General features: G+C 40.6%; 1 protein-coding gene across 1 annotated transcript in view; it reads right to left on the minus strand.

Moving 5' to 3' along the window:
* The window catches only part of ZNF485 (zinc finger protein 485), a 76781-nt gene that overhangs the window by 40748 nt on the left and 13943 nt on the right, over positions 1 to 22090 (minus strand). The window contains exon 2 of the mRNA XM_072739408.1: positions 2769 to 2845. The gene's annotated coding sequence lies outside the window, so the exon portion shown is untranslated. The remainder of the gene's footprint in view (positions 1 to 2768; positions 2846 to 22090) is intronic.

Genomic DNA, 22090 nt, shown 5'->3' on the forward strand with positions numbered 1-22090 from the left:
GAGTGTGATGCTTAGGACACTTCACCAAGTTAGACATTCATCCCCTAGAAGTTAATACAAGAAGCTCAAGCAAGTAGAAAAGTGATTGCATATGTAACTAAGTTGGAATTTACAATGAGGAGCTCCTGATAGCAACCCTCATTTTCTAACTAATGGTTAATGATTCCTCAAGCATTTCTTAGGAGACTACCTAGTGTTCAGTATTCCAGTTTTTCACCAATAACTAGTTTCTGTATATGAAAAGTGATAGAGAAAATATGGATGCCTTTATTAGTTGGGATGTGGGGTGATAACATATATCTTGACCAAGGTAACCTGAAGCAGTTACCTGGACATAGATAACAGGGAAAGTATACATTAATTTGAGAAACAGCTAATCTCAAGGAATGAAGGAGAGAGATGAAGACATTTGCCTTAGGCAAACATTCCATATATGGTTAGGGTGGTGATTGAGCATCTACCCTTTAGCATTCCATAATATCCTTCAGTTGTTTTGATACCCTAAGGCAACATCACAAATGTGATTCTGTTTCACCATTTCTAGAGTAATGAACGCCTCTCAATTCCTCCTGCCCTCATGGATCATACCTGAGTATCTATTCTGGATTCCACTTGTTTGGCACCTATGTCTTCTAATTGCCTGACGTATAGAATCTAACGGATTTGGAGCCAAGATCACAAGAACCCGCATGTAATGAGGCTGGGGGAAAGTATGAATTTCCAATCTCAGATGATTTTAAAATACCGTTTTTCCAAATTTCCTTTTATACATAACTTACAGTATCAATTTTTTAAAAGATTTTATTTATTATGAGAGACACACAGAGGCAGAGACATAGGCAGAGGGTGAAGCAGGCTCCCCACAGGGAGCCTCTTGTGAGACTCCATCCCCGGACCCTGACATACAACCTGAACCAAAGGCAGACACTCAACCACTGGGCCACACAGGTGCCCCTTACGGTATCTATGTTTTTTTTGTTTTGTTTTTGTTTTTTTTATGATAGTCACAGAGAGAGAGGCAGAGACACGGGCAGAGGGAGAAGAAGGCTCCATGCACCGGGAGCCTGACATGGGATTCGATCCCGGGTCTCCAGGATCGCGCTCTGGGCCAAAGTGTGGCGCCAAACCGCTGCGCCACCCAGGGATCCCGGTATCTATGTTTTTAACTATGTTTAGCTTTTACTGTTTTCTTTTAAACATCACCTTGCTTAATACAATTAAAATATGGTCAGAGTCCTTAGGACTATTTCACTGAAAGAAAGAGCTTTGAGGTTTTTGAAAAAAAATTTTTTCAGAGGTCAAGGGTTGCCCTTAATACTTGATAAGTACTTAGTTGAACAAAAAGCTTTGGATATTCTCAGTAATCATCAATTGTATTCAACTGATAATTCTATCACTAATTTAACAAAAGATACAGTTTACAGATTATTACTTGAGATACTTTACAATTCTTAAAATTCATACCTATTCAGTGGGTGCTATTTCCTTTGTATATGAATTGTTTACTAGTGGATATGTGATCCGTACTTGTAATCATAGTTCTAAATTATAAGCTTTTTAATCCTTTTAAGATTTTATTTGTAGTAATCTGTACACCCAATGTGGGGCTTGAACTCACAACCCTGGAATCAAGAGTTGCATGTTCTATCAACTGAGCCAGCTAGGCACCTCTAATCTTTGTTTCCTCCCGCCCTCTACCCCGACAGCCAGAATTAGGGGATAGAAGGAAATATGGAAGTTCCCATGCCTTCCTCATTGTACATCCATTGATAAGAAAGGATCATAATTGGTCATAGGGTGCAAGGCTGAACTCTAGATAAAGCAAAGTTCAAAGCAACATGCTCTAAGTAGTTGTGAGAGTAAAATTGGCACTGGATTGGTACCTGAGAGCAGGTGAGAACAAGTAGATTCAAGAGGTAGCTCTGGGAAAAGCTAATACATAGGAGCATGTGGCAACTGATCAGCAAGGGCTACAAAAATGTCAGTGTTTGGTCAGCTAAGTAAAATGACTAGAAAATGTGCTTTTTGTTAAACATCTCTCTGGACAGCACTAAAATGCTTTTAAAAATGGCATTTATAAAACCACAGCAATAAAGAGAGTCAGGAGAAAGACCACAACAAACAAGAAATCTCATCAAAAATTCGAAAGATGGAAGAAGGATGGCTAGTGTATCAGAGCAGAAGCAAGCACCATTTATAGTGCTTGCACATAAAGATAAGGACTAGAAGAGCCAATTTAGCTCCAGGCTAAGAAATGCTTAATACTGTAGGAGACAGGAGTGAGACATGAAAGGAAAGCAGTGAAATTAATGGTCAGTTGTATATGGAACATTCACCTAATCCCATACATGCCTGCCTTCCCAACTCCCGTGCACTTGCCAACCAGAGATTTACCCTCAGCAAGAGGTGGGACGTTTCTTCTCTGCAGAAATCAAATAGCCCCAAGGGAGAGATCTCTGTATTTCTAGCATTTGAGAATCCGAAAATAAAGCAGTTGTCTTCTAGTTCCAATACTCTTAAAGCTTCAAAATGTATGAGATAAAAACTGAAAATTAAGGGGTACCTGGGCTCGGGGCACCTGGGTGGCTCAGTGGTTGAGCATCTGCCTTTAGCTCAGGTTGTGATCCTGGAGACCCGGGATCGGGTCCCACGTCAGGCTCCCTGCATGGAGCCTGCTTCTCCCTCTGCCTGTGTCTCTGCCCCCCTCTATCTGTATGTCATGGATAAAATAAAATCTTTAAATTTAAAAAAAAAAAAAAAAAGGGTACCTGGGCTCAATTGGTGAGCATGCAACTCTTGATCTTGAGGTTGTGAGTTCAAGCTCTATGTTGGGCACGGAGCCTACCTAAAAAGAAAAAAAAAAACCAATAAAATTGAAATAAATATAGGCAAATTTTCGAGTATAGATATTTCAATAATTAAGTGATATCACAAAGAGAAAATCAGTTAAGAGTATATGACTATCAACTAAATTAAATGACATTTATATACCACCACCCAACAACAGTATATGTATTCTTTTCACGTGTACATATTATGGGCTATAAAACAAGTTTCAAGTTACTTAAAAGAATGGAAACTATGTAAAGTTTGTTCTGTGACCATAACACATAACACAATTAAATTAGAAATCAACTAACAAAGATATCTGAAGAATCCCTAAATATTTGGAAATTAAAACACCTTTCCCAAATGAGCCCTGAATTGAAGAGGTAAAAAGGAAAATTTGAAAATACTTTGAACTAGTCTACACTCATACCACCCTGAACATGTCTGAAATCTTGTGAAAATATTTTGAACTGAATGAATATATTGAAATTGTTGGACCTAGCTAAAGCAGTGTGAATTTAACTTTTTGTCAAATTCAGCAACTTAAGTGAAATGTAAAAAGTCCTTGAAAGGCACAAACTACCAAAGTTCCCTCAAAAAAGAAAAAGAAGAGGCACCTAAGTGGTTCAGTTGTTAAGCATCTGCCTTCAGCTCAGGTCATTGGGATCCAGGAGGATCAAGGTCCCTGTGGGTCCTCAGTGGGGAGTCTTCTCCATCTCCTTGCTGCCCCGCCCCCTACCACCACCTGCTGCTCGAGCTTTCTCTCTCTCTTTCTCTCCCTCAAAGAAAATCTTTAAAACAAATACATAGGGCAGCCCATGTGGCTCAGCTGTTTGGTGCCACCTTCGGCCCAGGCCCAGGGCATGATCCTGGAGACCCAAGATCGAGGCCCACGTCGGGCTCCGTGCATGGAGCCTGCTTCTCTCTCTGCTTGTGTCTCTGCCTTTGTGTGTGTGTGTGTGTGTGTGTGTGTGTGTGTCTCACGAATAAATAAAATCTTTTAAATATATTTTTAAATAAATAAATAAAACAAATACATAAATAAATAATAAAAAATTTTAAGCAAAAGAAAGCATGAATATCCCTAATACATTGAATTTGTAGCTGACAAACCTTTCCACATACAAAAAAGTACAGGCCTAGATGGCACAAATGAATTCTACCAAACATTTAAGGGAGACATATCAACAATTCTACATAAACCCTTCTAGAAAGAAACACTTTGCAACTCATTTATGAGCCAACATTGCCCACATACCAAAGCCAAAAAAAGACCTCACAAGCAAAAGTCATACATCAACATCTCTCATAAACAGATGCAAAATGTATTTCTAAAAAGTAATAAATTGAAACTGCTGTCTATAAAAGGTAGTAATACGTCATAGAGTTTATTCTAGAAATGCAAGTTTGTGTTAACATTTGGAATCAATGTATTTAATCATACTGACATACTAAAAAAGAAAACCCCTACCTTTTTTAAAATGTAGAAAAGTATTTGAAAAAAAAATTGATACTCATTTGTAATTAGACACTCAGATTTGATAAGAAATTAAAGGGATCACCCTCAATCTTCTAAAGGGCATCTGTGGAAGAACCTGCACCTGACATACTTAATCGTGAAATAAAAAGCAGTTTCCCCCTAAAACTGGGAAGAAGGCTAAGATGTCTACTTCCCTCTTCTAGTCAGCATTGTCCTAGATGTAACCAGTGCAACAAGGCAGTAAAAAGAAAAAAGGAGCAGGGCTACCATAAGTCTCAGCAAGCACCATGTACCAGCCTGCACTGGGTTTGGGGTAACTGAGCTGGGCCTGAGGATTAGGACAGAGCACACCATTAAGGGCAAATAGAAGAGACACAGAAACCCAGGCACGTGAAGGGGGAAGGCCATGTGACAGCAGAGACATTGGAGTTATGCAGCTGCAAGCCAAGACAACGAGGATAGACAGCCACTACCAGAAGCTAAGAGAAATGAACAATGTAAACATAAACACAAAAACCATAAAGTGCCTAGAAGAAAAAAAGCACAAACCATAAACAGGAAAAATTCGTAAATTGGACTTCAATTTTAAAATTTCAAAGGAAGAAAATAACATGGACTAGGAGAAAATATTTGTAGAACATATATCTAATAAAGGAGGACTTGTATGCAAAATCTATAAAGAACTCTTACAACCCAGTAATAGACAATCTGCTTAAAAAGTGAACAAAAGATTTGAATGGGTATTTCATTAAAGAAGATATACAAACGGCCAGTAAGCTCATGAAAGGATGTTTAACATCACTAATCAGAGAAGTGCAAATTCAAACCACAATGAAATACCATTGCACACCTAGAATAGCTAAAATTTTAAAGGTATAAAAACACCAAGTATTGGCAAGAACATGGAGCAAATTTCTGACAGAAATACAAAATAGCCATTTGGAAAATAATTCTGCTATTCTTATAAAATGAGATATACACTTATCACAGGGCCTGGCACTCGTAGATATTTACAAGGAGTAGTGAAAACATTCTCATCCAAAGCCTTTATATGAATGTTCATAGCAGGTTTACTCATAATAAGCATATTATTCATCATGGAAACAACCTAACAGTTGTTAGGCAGTTGTTAGTTGTTAACCTAACAATCAACAGATGAATGAGTAAACAAGTTTTGGAATACCCACACAACGGAAGGTTTTTTTCAGCAATGAAAAAAAAATATTTTTTTAAAAGATTTTATTTATTTATTCATAGAGATGCAGAGAGAGAGGCAGAGACACAGACAGAGGGAGAAGCAGGCTCCATGCAGGGAGCCTGAGGTGGGACTCGATCCAGGGTCTCCAGGATCAAGCCCTGGGCTGCAGGCGGCGCTAAACCGCCGCGCCACCGGGCTGCCCAAAAAAAAAAAAAAAAAAAAAAAAAACACACACACACACAAATTTTTAAAAAGCCTCCTGATACAACAGAATGAATCTCCAGAGCTGTATGCTGTATGAAAGAAATCAGACATAAAAAGCTATATAATGTATAGAAAATTCTAGAAAAGACAAATTTATGCAAGAAAGTAGTTCGCTACATGGGAGAGAATTAACTGACTGCAAAGCAGCATAATGGATGGAAAAGGTTCACTCAGCTGTGGTGGCAATGACATGAGTGCATTGAACTATTTATATAAAATGGGTAGGTTTTATCATATATAAAATTTACATGGCATATAAATCTAAATCAGTAAAACTAGTTGAAATATACACATGCATATACGTTCACCAGTGCACATCATTTTTTGTATTGTGGGATGATAACATTTCACATGAGATCTGCTCTCTTAACAAATTTGTAAGTGCACAATATAGTATTGTTAACTCTAGGCACAATGTCAGTAGATCTCTAAAACTTATTCATCTCGCATAACTGAAGCTTTATACCTGTTGAAATGCAGCTATTTCCCCTCCCTGAAGCCTCTAGCAACACACATTCTCCTTTTGTTTTATGGGTTTGTCTGTTATATGAAGCACTAATGCACATCATTTTGGAATATTAAAACTGCTTTGTTTTCACAGGATCTCTTAATTGGCAGCATTTGGCAAATTGCTTTACTGTTGAAAACTGGGGTTGAGTACTATGCTATCCAATTGATGTTAACCATGGGTTTCTTTGAACTTAGGGAAACACTTTCCCCACATAATTTTTGTTCAGTTTTCCTCTGAACAGCCACCAACTGTTCCCTATTTTCCTGTGAACACTGACACTCATTTATAGGAGTTTTCTTCCCAGAGTTCTGCATGAGACTCAGGACTTTGCAAGAATCAGTATCTTGATTTGTAAAAGTCCTTTGATGCTTCTTCTTAAATGTCCACCACTCAACCCTCTTTTGGGGGAATCTGATGAGATACTCCTCCTTTTACTCAATAAGGTTTCATTTATCTTCATCTTCTTTTAGTCTTTTTTCACCCCCATTTTATTCTGGCCTTTGTTCAAGTGACACCTCCTTAAGCATATTCTTCCCTGAACACCCTATTTTTAATATTTAATTTCATTATTTCATTAAATCATCCATTCACTCTATATTATGCTTAGAAGTTGAGGACACATCAGTAAATAAACTCTAACCACAAAGGGAAAAACCTGGTAAATTGGAACACATTAGGGGCACCTGGGTAACTCAGTTGGCTAAGTGCCTGCCTTAAGCTCAGGTCATGATCCTGGGGTCCTGGGATCAAGTCCCATATCAGGCTCCCTGCTCCGTAGGGAGCCTGCTTCTTCTTGTCCCTCTACCTGTTGCTCCCCCTCCTTGTGCTCTCTCTCTCTCATATAAATAAAATTGGAACACATTAAGATTTTTCTGTGCAAACAAATACTATTAAGAAATTAAAAAGGCAGGGCACCTGGCTGGCTCAGTTGGTAGACATGTAACTTTGATCTTGGGGTTTTGAGTCCCAGCCCCATATAGGGTATAGAAATTACTTAAAATCGGGATCCCTGGGTGGCGCAGCGGTTTGGCACCTGCCTTTGGCCCAGGGCGTGATCCTGGAGATCCGGGATCGAATCCCACGTCGGGCTCCCGGTGCATGGAGCCTGCTTCTCCCTCTGCCTGTGTCTCTGCCTCTCTCTCTCACTGTGTTCCTATCATAAATAAATAGAAAAAAAAAAAAAAGAAATTACTTAAAATCTCACAGAAAAAAAAAAAGTAAAAAGGCAAGCCACGGTAGATGAAATCTGCAATACTTATATCTGACAAAGACCTTATATCAAGAATATATAAATAAAAGTGGAACACCTTGGGGAGCTCAATCAGTTAAGTGTCTGACCCTTGATTTCAGCTGAGGTCATGCTGTCAAGTTCGTGAGATGGAGCCCTGCAATGGGCTCCGAGCTGGGCATGGAGCCTGCTTATGATTCTCTCTCTCCCTCTCTCTGCCCACCCCCTCACCGAAATATATATATAACCTATAAGACAAAGGCTGACAACACAACAGAAAAATGAACAAAAGACTTAAGCACTTCACAAAAAAAGCCTAACCAAATAGCCAATAAACACATAGTAAATTACTCTGTTTTAATAACCATCAAGGAAATGCACTTAAAATCACAAGGCAGGGGCACCTGGCTGGCTGGCTGGCTCAGTGGGTAGATCATGCGACTCCTGATCCCAGTGTTGTGAAATCAAGTCCACATTGGGCATAGAGCTGACTTTAATAAAACGAAACAAAAGCCTCACAAGGCAGAACTCCACATCCATCCTAATGACAAATGAAAAGGCAAGTAATATCTGCATTAATGTGGAGCAAACTGCAACTCTCCTACACTACTGGTGAGAGTCTAAATTGAAGCAACAATTGGAAGGTTTGGAAAACGATGGCAGACTCTATGCGTACCAAATGACCCAGCAATTTTACTTTTGGTCTATGTTCAACAGAAATGGGCCCTAATGTCATCTAAAGGCATGCACTGTCTTCGTCAGAGCCAAGAACTACAAATTCTCCAGTGCTTGTAACAGAACAGGTAACATGTGTGAGCTGACACAGAGGAATATCACACCACACTAACAATGAGCAGACCACAATTACGTGCAACTACAGGGATGAATCTCACAAACACATTATCAAATGGAAGAAGCCAGACATGAAATAGGTATATTGTGTGATTTTATTTATACCAAATGAGTAGAATTAGTCCAAGATGGAAAGTAAGAAATCAGCTGTTGCCTAAGATATCTATTATCTGATAACAGACATCAAGCCAGCTGCAAAGTTAACAAAAAATATTTCTCCCAAGGTCATGTCACAGCTGTAAAGTGCCATAATGACTCCTTTCTTCAAGTTACTCCTGCCTCTTTTGCTAATGATGCACCAGTTCCGCCTCGCTGTTCCCATCTTCTGACCCAACATTACGGAGATATTTAATTGCTAAGCTGCCTTATGGCAGCTACCAATTTAGAGCTGATCCCACTTCCCCTAGATCCCACTCAGAATTATTCAACCCAAGCCCAGGCTTTCCCTACTCCCTCTTCTAACCAAGATGCACTTAAGTTGCTGAGGTGCCCTCCCTTGTTGCAGCAAGCCAATAAGCCTACACTTGGACTAAATTGTTGCCCTTGGTACTCCTGGTTGGCATTAAAAAGTATAGCAAAAGCAGGAAAAAATAACGCATGGAGTTAGAAGTCAGGAGACTAGTCAACACTAGAGGGGTAAGGGACTGTAGTGTTGATAATACTGAATTTCTTGAACCAACAGGTGGTTATACAAGTGTGTTTATTTTATATGATTTGAGCTGTATACTTATAATCTGGGCACTTTTCTCTAATACTTTCAATAAAAAGTTTAATTTTTTTTAAAGTTTTATTTATTTGAGAGAGAGTGAGAGTGAGAGAGATCACAGAGGGAGAGGAAGAGAGGAAAGTAGACTTGCCCTGAGCAGGGTGCCCAATGCAGGGCTTGACCCCAGGATCCTGAGATCACAACCTGAGCCAAAGGCAGACGCTTAACCAACTGAGCCACCCAGATGCCCCAAAAGATTTACTTTTTTAAAAGACCAGTCTCCCCATTTCTGTGTCCATCAAGCCTGTTCACAGGCTGTTCACGCCCAATCTTCCCTTGACTGCCTTGCACCTATTTGTCATCTTATTATAGTCAGTTGGGTGACCAGAGGCTTCATCTCCTATGATCTAGAGAGTCTAGTCTTTTTCTTTTTTTTTTTTTAAGATTTTTATTTATTTATTCGTGAGAGGCACACGGAGAGAGAGAGAGAGAGAGAGAGGCAGAGACACAGGCAGAGAGAGAAACAGGGAGTCCGATGGGGAACTCCAGGATCATGCCCTGGACCGAAGGCAGGCACTAAACCACTGAGCCACCCAGGTGTCCCGGGAGTCTAGTCTTTGTAGTATATTCTCCTCTTGGGAATTTTGGGACTATATTGTCTGAAAACACATGGTTTTATACCTGGTATTGTGTGTCTGCTTCTGCTAACCATTATTCCTGTTCTTGGTATAGTTCTTAATTTTTTGGAAAAATTTCAAGTTAATTTCCAGTGTCTATCCTTCCTGACTTGCACGAGTAGAAATTGATCTATAATCTTTTAACCAGGTTTAAAAGATTTTATTTATTTATTCACGAGAGACACACAGAGAGAGGCAGAGACACAGGCAGAGGGAGAAGTAGGCACTTCACAGGGGGCCCAATGCAGGACTCAATCCCAGGACCCCAAGGTCACAACCTCAGCGGAAGGCAGACGCTCAACCGCTGAGCCACCCAGGCATCCCAGCAACTGTGTTTAATAAAAGAGAACATATAAACATGCATGCTCCATAGACTTGTAATATCCAACATACGACACAGAATACTCCTATATATCCATAGCTGAAAATAGGTCTCATTCAGCAGGGAGTTGGCCTGAGGATTCTCTCTCCCTCTGCCCTTCCCCCTGCTCGAGCTATTTCTCTCTCTCTAAAATAATTAATTTTTCAAAAAAAATGAGTTTTTAGGCTTTGTTTTTAGATAAAAAATAACCCTAGCTGGGGACACCTGGGTGACTCAGCCGTTGAGTGTCTGCCTTCCGCTCAGGGCGTGATCCCAGGGTCATGGGATTGAGTTCCACATCGGGCTCCCTGCGAAGAGCCTACTTCTCCCTCTGCCTATGTCTCTGCCTCTCTCTCTGTGTGTGTCTCTCATGAATAAATAAAATAAAGTCTTTTAAAAAAATAAAAAATAACCCTAGCTGAAAGGAAGTCATGAGCAAAGACATGGATGAAGAATGGTGATGGGTGTTGCTCAAGACTCAGGCATTAGATCTGTTTAGCTGAATGAAAAGAAAGCGAGACAAGGCTTGGAAAATAAGTTGGTGAGGGGAAAGACAGCCCCCAGTAACAAGCTGAAGAATGCCTTGTTCTAAACCTAAGATGGTGGAGGACATTGAGTAGCAGGGAAATGCAGTGACTCAGAAAATAAATACATAACAATTTTATTGATCCATCAGAAAAAATAAAAGCTACAGTGTAACCTGCATCCCCACTGGGGCTAAACCCCTTAAGCACAGATTATGACTCTTAAGTGCTGGTTCTTCTCAATGTCCAAAGTTAATTTTTAATCAAGGATCTCTCCTGGAAATAAGATTTTAAATCCTTTTTCATTCACATTAGGATAACAACTGAGATCTGCATCCTGTATCATATGTAAGAAGAGGAACATTGTATGAGAGCTATGACTCCATTAGTTCATAGCTAATTTGTGCAACAATGAAATGGTAAAAACAGCAGCAGTGACAGGCCCCAGAGATGAGTGTCCAACCGCCCCTACAGAGACGTGGTGGTCATGAGTTGGTGCGAACCAGAGGCAGAGCCATCCCTTATAAAATTGTCAAAGTCTTTAACCTCATGAACATTTATATCTCAGTCAAAACCATTCAGATCCTGCCCTTGCTCCCAGACAGGAATCTGAATGGACCCCCACCCCCACCCCTGTGGCACTCTTAGTAGCCTAGACAGATGACAGTGGCAGCCGAAGCACCTTCCTCTGGAATCTCCTGTGCTAATTTCTGCTTCAGGAGGGCGCCTAGATCCTTTGATGGGAAAGAATATAACTGTCTTGTACTCAAGACCATCAGCAGTTTTGGAGACAATACAAAGCTGCTTCTGGGTTTATTGACATGACTTCAGAAACTCCAAAGTAGGCAATTACTTCACTATTTCAGAGACTGCAAGGGCAGCTACAAAGCCCACAGCTGCAGCAATGGGTGGAGATGCTCACGCACACAGGTTTTTGTATCTGGAGAGCAGTCTCCAAAGGAGCATTAATTTAGGGGCTATTGCTGAGGCAGCTGCATCCCATGCCCCAACATCAGAGACTATTGAAGAGTTGGCAGCCACCAACTTATGCACCTTATGCATTGCCCTGGGATGGAGGCCGTGGGGTTGTAGCCTTCAGGGACTGTTGGCCTTCTGGACTGAGCTGCAGGAATGTGGGCAGACAGACCTGCAGCATCTGTCCCTGCTGTGCTCCTGGGCTGGGCCTGTGGCTGCTGCTGATACTGGACTATACTGGGCTGCAGCATCTGCCTCAGCTGTTCTCCCTGGCCAGTCTGCTGACCCTGGGGATGCTGCCGATCCCGGGCTCTAGGTGAATGGGACTGCAGCATCTGCTTCAGCTGCTCTCTCCAAGTGGGCTACTGACTCTGGGGCTGCTGCAGATACTGGACCATGGGGAGATAGGACTACAGCCTCTGCCTCAGCTGTTCTCCCCCAGTTGGCTGCTAACTCTGGGCCTGGGGCTGGGGCTGGGCCTGCTGCGGATACTGGGCCATAGACCGATGAAGCCACTGCATCTGTCTCTTCTGTTGTCTCCAACCAGTCCACTGGCCCTGGGGCTGCTGCTGCTACCAGAATGTAGGTATATAGGGCTGCAGAATGTTCCCATGCTGTTCTCTTCATCTGAGAGAAGTTGGTTTGCTAGCCCTGGGGCTGCTGCTGATACTGGACGGTGGGCAGATAGGGCTGTAGCATGTTCCCCTGCTGTTCTCTCCAGCTGGGCTGCTGCTGATACTGGACTGTGGGCAGATAGGGCTGCAGCATGTTCCCTTGCTGTTCCCCCCAACCAGGCTGCTGCCCCCAGGATGAAAGATATTCCTGAAGTATCCTCTTGAGTCTCTCATCTAAGAGCACCTGCCAAGAATGAAAATCCTGAAGCATGACCTGGAACAGCTTTTTTGTGTCTGACTGTGGATCTCTCATATCAAGAAGTATCTCCTGGGGATTCTTTGGGTATTGGAATTTTAGAAAATCCTGTAGAAGCATCTTGAGCCTTGGACTCTAGGGTTCTTCCCATTCTGGACATTCCTGCAATGATGGACCCAGGAGTTGGTGGTTGAATCGCTGAGATAGCCCTAGGTCTCCCCTAGACAAGCCAGTTAGTGTCTCAAGGGGCCCCTGTCCTGGGATGGGATTTTGTCTCTGGCTTCCCAATTCTCTAGACTTTTCACTGGGAGAATATGTCAAAGGCGGGAGCAGCTTGAGGCCAGACTGTTGAACTGCCTGTGGGAGACAGGGAACTACACAAAGCACCAGAAGCTCCTAAGCTTGCCCTAGTCATCACAGGGGAATCTGTAGCTACATCTACACTACTGACTCCAAGAGTCACAGAGGGATACTGTTGTCCAGAAACATGTTCTGTCTTTCTAGAATCAGTGGGCACAGGAAGCTTGTCATCAGGCCCATGAGAACAGGCTCCTGACTGGGGGCCTGGTTCTGTCCCTAGTAGACCATCACTTCTCTCCTTGCTTGTGTCCAGCTCTTCAATTTGAGGCCAAAATCAAGTGGAAAAAACAGAAAAAGAGTGTTAATTCACTTACCCACTTAAGTCTCCATCAATGCCTTAACATGAAATATTTTCTTAACAGGCTGTCTTAGTGTTATGGTCACCTAGCCAATCACCTGTACTCCTAAAGAACACAGATATAGCCCAGATCCTTAGCCCAAAATTCAGAGATCTTGGTGGTCAGGCCCCATTCTAGCCTTCTATAATCTTTTCTTGGTGCTTCCTCCCTTACAGGATCCCAGAATATACTACCCTGCTTACTGTGTTTGCACACCTACATGCCTTGACCAAGCCCAGAGAGCCCTTCCTGAACTGTCTTCCCTATCTTGAAAACCCTTTTCACCTCCCAGGACACATGGCAAGGGAAATCTTATGTTTGCTGAAATAATGATTTCTCTGATGAGGTGACTGCCTTCATCTAGACTATCTCTGGGACCTAACATATTAGATTGTGGGCAGAGCAGAGTCTGAAGCAGTGCTTCTTGAACTTGGCTTTTCATCAGAATCATCAGAGAGCCAGCTCCTGAAGCCCACAGAGCCACAGGCTCACCTACACTGGATAGGACTTGGGTTCTGCATTTTTACCAAGCTCTCCAGGTAACACTGATGAAAATCAAAGTTTGAGAAAAGCCCAAAACTTCAAGACAAAGCTTAAAGTCCTACTCTAACATGTGTCAGCTGTGTGGCCCTAGAGAGGTCTAGAATTTCCTGAACCGTACTTTCCTTGTAGGAAAAAGTGGGGATAGCAAAACCATCCTACATTTCTTATGGGCTTTCAAAGGTAAACTAAGGGGGTTTGACGGCCTGAATGGTACCATGCAAATGCATCCTTATCCTGGTGGGAGAGGCTTGCAAGTATGACAGCTGCAATGCTTATGGCCCAAATCAGCCATGTCCTTGTCCTCTTCTCCTCCAATATGAGATGTCCAGGACTTTACTAGGACAGCATTTAGGGCCAGAAAGAATTTGATCCACACACACTGGTAAACCTTTCTAAAACAGCCAGATGTACAATATGGCAGACAATTTCAAAGAAATTCTTATAACAATCCTGAGCTGGAATGTATCTTGCTAAATATCGGGTAGGTTAATTCATGTGTCCAAGTCCCACAGCAGTGGAGAAGTGGCAAAAACAGTCTCTCATAATCTGAGAATTGAGTGAATATCTAGTGCTTCGGAAGAGAGGGACAAGGAAATATAGAACAGGCTATGTGACAAAATAAATATGTGAAACAGTGCTCCCGTGATGTGTTCCTTCTTCCCAGGGCATATGAGCCCCCTCAAAGAGAACAGGGCCGCATGAACCTAACACATCAATTCCCCATGCAGGACTCAGCACTCTGAGAATCTGGCCTCCAAGAGTTCAAGCCTAGGAAATATCTATATAACTAAGCAACCAAGATGCCAGTGCTTCTGGGGTTTCTATACCTCTTTCAAAACTGCTAATATCAAGCAGGGCATCTGGTGGCCTCCTTCTTAGATACCTTGGCAATCGCTATGTCTGCTTTCCTTCCTGTAAATTTTGTGAGTTTTATTTATAGAGCGCACATGCTTAAGCCTAGTTGTCTTTGCATCTGATAGAGGCCCTCCCTTCTCAGCACCTCCCACTGACCCACCACGGGCTAGACCAGCACAATGCTGTGGAACTCGCCCAGCTCAGAGATGCCACCACAAATGCAACACCTTGTAGGGCCTTCATCTCCTCACCAGCTAGGGCTCTTCATTCCTGCTTCCTATGAGAATCACCTGGAGAACTCTTTAAAGATTCAGTCAGACGTCAGGCTCCCTACATCCTGGAGCCTGCTTCTCCCTCTGCCTCTCCCTCTGCCTCTCCCTCTGCCTCTCTCTCTCTTTCTCTCTCTCTCATAAATAAATAAAATCTTTAAAGATTCAGTCGGGAGGGGGGGTAAAAAAAATAAAGATTCAGTCAGAATTTCTAGAGGTGAGTCTGATGTAAAGATTAAAAACACTTTGGCAATTATGCATCCTAACAGCACTCATACTGAAGGTACCAAACGGGGCAAAACCAAAATGTTTCCCAGAAAACACTGACCTTCAAAGAGAGAGCATCTTCCTTCCTCCCCACCACCAACTCCTATCTCCAAGACAGAGCCCTGGTCTTTTTATAGCTTAAGTTTTAACAATCAACTATTTAAATCACTTGATACTGCCTTTAGTGCCTGAGGTGATGTTCAAAATTAAACTGTTTTCCAAAAAACATTTCCTGCCTATAAGATCTGCAAAACTAAAAACAATAATTATATATCATTCTAATATATAAATATATAAAATATAATAATTATTATAATTTCACAAATGGTAAAGTGCAGCTAGCATAGCTATACGTTGCTAATAAAGTTATAAATTTATACACCCGATCCTGAAAACAATTTGATTAAGTTCCTTTGTCAGAAAAATAGATATTACCCTTTGTCCTTGTAAATCTCTCTTAGGTAGTCAGTCTCTCTTAAAGGAAAATCAATGGCTTTCAAATCTCTACAAATCAATGGCTTTCAAAGCAACGTCCACAGATCATCAGCATCAGCCTCACCTGGGAACTAGTTAGAAATGCATCTCCTCAAGCCCACTCCAGACTTCCTGAATCAGAAGCTATGGGGGCAGGACACCACCCTGTGCTTTGATAAGCCCTCAAGTGACTCTGATACCCTCTCAAGTCTGAGAATCACCGCTATAACAGTTCTCAAACTTGGCAGCACATAACTATCACAGCTTATGAAGATCCCACCTGAGAGATTTTACTTTAATTGGTCTGGGGTAGGGCCTTAGCAAAGCTCCCCAGTGATTCCAACATGCAGTAATGTTTAAGAAGTAATTCAATAAATAAGTTGATTACAAACCTTTAGTGCTGTATTTTGTTTTGTCAAGTGGGGAAAATGTGGATGTGACCTAAATGTTCACATTTTTAAAGTCCACATATACTCATTCAAACTAGAAGCTATAAATTTGATATAATTTTTAAAGATTTAAAAAAAATTTTTTTAAAGATTTTTATTTATTCATGAGAGACACAGAGAGACAGAGACACAGGCAGAGGGAGAAACAGGCTCCCCTGGGGAGCCCGATTCAGGATTCCATCCCAGAACCCCAGGATTGCACCCTGAGCCAAAGGCAGATGGTCAACCACTGAACCACCCAGGCATCCCCAAATATTATATATTTTAAAAGGAAAATTATTGGGATATGATTGCATACCAACTAATTGTGCATATTAAAAATTTTAATATTACCTATAAAGAGAGAAAAAAGCATACTAAAAGGAAATACATGAAAATGTTTGTATTATAAACCAATTTTTTTCTATTGATCTGCATTTCTCAAGTGCATTTAAATGTGCAAGAGTTTTTATATAAGATTATTTTTTTAAGTAACCCTTTTCTAAAAAAGTAGTTGATATCAGTGTTTTGTTGAAGTAGCATGCCCTAAAATATAGGCATTAAATGAATAGGCAAAGGGATTTAAGGACACTGAACCTCTATTAAGTTTTTTCTTTCTTTTTATGTATCCCTTCTTTAAAAATGTTAATTCCAGGGGCACCTGGGTGGCTTAGTAGTTGAGCATCTGCCTTTGGCTCAGGGTGCAATCCTGGGGTCCTGGGATCAAGCCCCACATCAGGCTCCCCACGGGAAGCGTGCTTCTTTTTCTGCCTATGTCTTTGCCTCTCTCTCTGTGTCTCATGAATAAATAAATTTTTTAAAATATATTAATTCCATGGCTGCCTGGGTGGCTCTGTCAGTTAAGTGTCTGACTCTTGATCTCCCTTCAGGTCTTGATCTCAGGGTTGTGAGTTCAAGCCCAGTGTTGGGCTCCACACCCAATGTGGAACCTACTTAAAAAAAAACTTAAAAATGTTTTTTTTTTTTTTTTAAAGCAGCAGAAGAGGAATAGAAAGTGCAAAGGGGCAGAGTTGTAGGTTTTGACTTTTGCTAGTTTGTTGTTTTTTTTTTTTAATTTTTATTTATTTATGATAGTCACAGAGAGAGAGGCAGAGACACAGGCGGAGGGAGAAGCAGGCTCCATGCACCAGGAGCCTGATGTGGGATTCGATCCCGGGTCTCCAGGATCGCGCCCTGGGCCAAAGGCAGGCACCAAACCGCTGCACCACCCAGGGATCCCTAAAATGTTTTTTAATTCCAGTGAATTAAGATAGTGCTATATTAATATCAGGCTTATAATATAGTGATTCAAGAGTTCCATATATTGGGATGCCTGGGTGGCTTAGCTGAGCATCTGCCTTTGGCTCAGGATGTGATCTCAGGATCCAGAATCAAGTCCCACACTGGTCTCCTTGCGGGGAGCCTACCTCTCCCTCTGCCTATATTTCTGCCTCCATTCTCTCATGAATAAATTAAAAAAATTTTTTAAAAGAGTTCCATATATGAATGCTCATCAAGATAGGTGTATTCTTAATCCCTATCCCCTATTTTGCCCATGCCGCCACCCACCTCCCCTCCTGTAACCATTTGTTCTCTATAGTTAAGAGTCTTTTTTTTGGTTTGTCACATTTTTTTATTCCCTCGTTCACTGTTTTGTTTCTTTTTTTTTTTTTTAAGATTTTATTTATTTATTCATGATAGAGAGAGAGAGGCAGAGACACAGGCAGAGGGAGAAGAAGCTCCATGCAGGGAGCCTGACGTGGGACTCGATCCGAGGTCTCCAGGATCGCGCCGGGCCAAAGGCAGGCGCCAAACCGTTGCGCCACCCAGGGATCCCTGTTTTGTTTCTTAAATTCCACAAATGAGTGACATCATATGGTATTATTTTTTTTCTCAATCTCATTTAACATTATACTCTCTAGATCCATCCAGTTATTATAAATGGCAAAATTTCACTCTTTTTTATGACTGAATATTCCATTGTGTATATATGCATCTTCTTTAGGGTGTAAATTTTGATACCATATACCAAAAACATGGTGGGGGGGGGGGGAGGTGAAGAATGGGCTCAAACTTAAGCAACAATCAATTTAATATAGACTGCTATATGTAGAAGATGTTATGTACAATCCTAATGGTAACCACAATCAAAAACCAGTAGTAGATATGCAAAAATAAAGAGAAAGGAATCCAAGTCTATCACTAAAGAAAGCCAGCAAACCATGAGAGAAGAGCACAAGAAACTGAGAACCTCAAAAACAACCACAAAACAAGTAACAAAATGGCAATAAACACATATTTACCAATAAATAAGCATAAATGAACTAAATGCTCCAAACAAAAGACAGAGGGTGATGGAATGGATAAAAGAACAAGATCCATGTATATGCTGCCTGTAAGAGATTCATTTCAGACCTAAAGACACATACAGATTCAAAGTGAGGGAAAGGAGGGACACCTGGGCGGCTCAGCTGGTCAAGTATCCAACTCGTGATTTCAGCTCATTTTGTGATCTTGGGGTTGTGGGATCAAGTCCTGTGTCAGGCTCTGTGCTCAGCGTAGAGTCAACTTGACAGTCTCTCTCTCTCCCCATTCACATATGCACACTCTCTCAAATAGATAAATCTTTAAAAGAAACAGTTAATAACAAATATAAAGGAATTAATCAATAGTAATACAATAATAACAGGGGACTGGGGCACCTGGGTGGCTCAGTCGGTTAAGCATCTGCCTTCGGCTCAAGTCATGATCTCAGAGGCCTGGAATCGAGCCCCATGTTGGATTCCTTGCTCAGGAGGGAGTCTGCTTCTCCATCTTGCTCTGTCTCTCTCCCCTACTCACTCATGCACCCTCTCGCTCACTCTCTCAAATAAATAAATAAAATCTTTTTTTAAAATTTCTTTTTAAAAATAAAAATTAAAAAAAAATAATAGCAGGGAACTTTAACACCCCACTTACATCAATTAACAGGTCATCCAAACAGAAAAGCAACAAGTAAACAGTGGCTTTGAATGACACACTAGACCAGATGGATTTAACAGATATAATCAGAACATTCCATCCTAAAACTGCAAAATACACATTCTTTTCAAGTGTGCACATGGAACATTCTCCAGAATGGATCACATATTAGGTCATGAAACAACTCTCAACATATTCAGAGAGATCGAAGTCATACCATGCATCTTTTCTGACCACAATGCTATGAAACTAGAAATCAACCACAAGAAAAAATCTGGAAAGAGCACAAATACATGGAGGTTAAATAACACACTACTAAACAATGAATGGGCCAACCAAGAAATCAAAGAAGAAATTACAAATTACATGGAGACAAAATGAAAATGAAAACACAATAATCTTTGGAATGCAGCAAAAGTGATTCTAAGGGAAGTTTCTAGCAACACAGGCCTACCTCAAGAAGTATATTCTCCCAGAAGAACAAAACATTTCTGTGTTTGACTCTCCTAAGTAAAGCTACATGAATGAGTTTGATGAACTCTGGGAGTAGTGGGAAATCTGTTGTTGATCTGTTTTAGTGGGATGATTAGTGGCACTTAACTTCTTATTTTACACAGATATAAAAGGGGGAGAGGGAGAGAAGGTGTCAGTAGCTAATAACAAGATGGACACACAAAGTCATGTTGGAGAAAAAATTCACTGACCCTTCCCTGAACATCGTGTGATTCTTCTTAGATGTCCAGAGCATAGGAGGGGAGGGGTGTGTGAATATGTATGTTTTGTGTACATCAATGTGCCTGTGTGTTTTCTAAGGTTCACTTTCCCAAGGAGTTCTTTGATCCCCGGGAATGTAAAACTGGGCAAATTTGCATAAGAGCCAAGTATCCTCACAGGATTTTGGTATATATAGTAGAGATGACACATTAGATTAGTGGTAAAGTGAGAGAAAATGTACCTACCCTCCAAAATGTATACTTGGGGGGCATTAGCATCAGATTGATGTGTCACTACCTCCTAGCATTTCTAATGTCATGGCACCCATGAAAAACAGTAATATTTTTTATGTATGTATTGGAAGGGATTTGGAGCCATCTATACAGAACTTGGTGGAAAAAAATCATTCTATTTTCTATATATAGCAAAGTGCCAATATAGTAATAAAATGCAAAGTATTAGGGAAGAAAATAGATATTGAACTTAGACAAACTTCCAAATAAAGTCTTCAGACATTTTAATGAGAAATTGAAGATTGAGTCCATTAATTTGCATTTTTAAATATCAGGTTTAATCAGGTTTTGATTTGTATTTCCCTGATGATAAGTGATGATGGGGATCTTTTCATGTATCTATTGGCCAACTGTATTCTTCTTTGGAGAAATGTCTGTTCATGTCTCATTTTTTAATTGGATTGTTTTTTGGATGGAACCCCACATCAGGCTCCACGCTCATCAGGGAGTCTGCTTGAAGATTCTTTTTCTTCCTCTCCCTCTGACCCTCCTCCCACTTGCTCTCTCTCTCTCTCTCTCTAAAATAAATACATAAATCTTTTTAAAATAAATAAATAATAAAACCAAATATCTTAAATAGAAAAGGGTATGGAAACTTACAAATATGTCACATAAAGCAGGATGTAATACAATGTTCTTTTATACCAAAATATTCTAAAGTCTCAGATGACTTTGCTGCTTCTTTTTTCTTCAGGTGACTGTGCTTCTTAGGCCATTCTTAGGTATATCCTAACGAATCAACAAGAAGCTTTAAAACTTGGCCATTTTGAACTAAAACTGTTTCTCAGTGAAGCTAAACTATGTAGAAGGAGACAAAAAGTAGAAATCCTCTGTTGAGGGCAGCCCCAGTGGCTCAGTGGTTTAGCACTGCCTTCAGCCCAGGGCATGATCCTGGAGACCCAGGATCAAGTCCCACGTCGGGCTCCCTGCATGGAGCCTGCTTCTCCCTCTGCCTCTCTCTCTCTCTCTCCTCTGTCTCTCATGAATAAATAAATAAAATCTTAAAAAAAAATCCTCTGTCGAAATAAATCTTTTTCCATTTTCCAATTGCAAAAGTTCATGGTCCTATGTGAAAAATAGTTTGTCCATCATCTTGGAATTTCTGGAATAATCCCCTTCACTTTCACTTTCTTTCCCTCCCTCAAATAACCAAGGTCACTAGGATCTGGGGACTTTGCTTCAATACAACTTCTGACTCCAGTCTGCATTGTCTCAGTGCAGTGATATTATTAGGAAGGTCATGAGATTTACAGAAATACAAGTTACAGAGAATGTAAAGATTCTCTATTGTCAATGTTTATGGTAACTTATGAATGCTGTTATACAAATCAAGAAACAAGTATTCCAAAGAATTTCCTAAAACCCCTCCAAGGTTCCAGAGAAAAGGGGTATGAAGCTATGAATTATACCACCCATAGGAAATAAGGATTCTTTCTATTGCAGAAGCTCCCTTTGACATTCTCATTTGATGTTATATTATCTTGTCCTTCCAACCCACTCCTGACTGTTTTGTAGGTTTGGCTACATGTATCATATCAGGAGCAAATAACAAATGTAAAAGCAACTACAACTTATTTCTAAGCATCTATCACAAAATTAATTAAAATGAAAGTCCATTTCCAGTATCATCCCAAAGCAGGCATAAGCCTAGAACCTTGTCCAAAGTCCATGCCTACAGGAGATTTTTATGAAATTTGACAAGCTGATTCTAAAATTTATGTATAAGAGAAAAGGATCAGGAGTAGTTAGATGAATGTGAAAAACAAGAATAAAGATAGCTACACTATATTGAGGGGTGCATGGTGGTTCAGTCAGTTAAGCATCTGACTCTTGATTTTGGCTCAGGTTTTGATCTTAGGATGATGAGTTCAAGCCCCCGCATTGGGCTCCATGCTGGGTATGAAGCCTACATAAAAAAATAAATTAAAATGTTAAAAAATAAGAAAGATAGCTATAGTATATTGGGATTTAGTTAAAAGTTATAAAATTGTCTAATATTCACATAGGAATAGAGATAGAAGAAAAATCCATGAGAAAATAATACAGAGCTTAAAAGCGGACCATCAAATAAGTGGTCATTTGGAATACAACAGAGATAGCATTAAAATAATCA

Source organism: Vulpes vulpes, chromosome 15 (genome assembly GCF_048418805.1).
Source record: "Vulpes vulpes isolate BD-2025 chromosome 15, VulVul3, whole genome shotgun sequence".
Lineage (NCBI taxonomy): Eukaryota > Metazoa > Chordata > Mammalia > Carnivora > Canidae > Vulpes > Vulpes vulpes.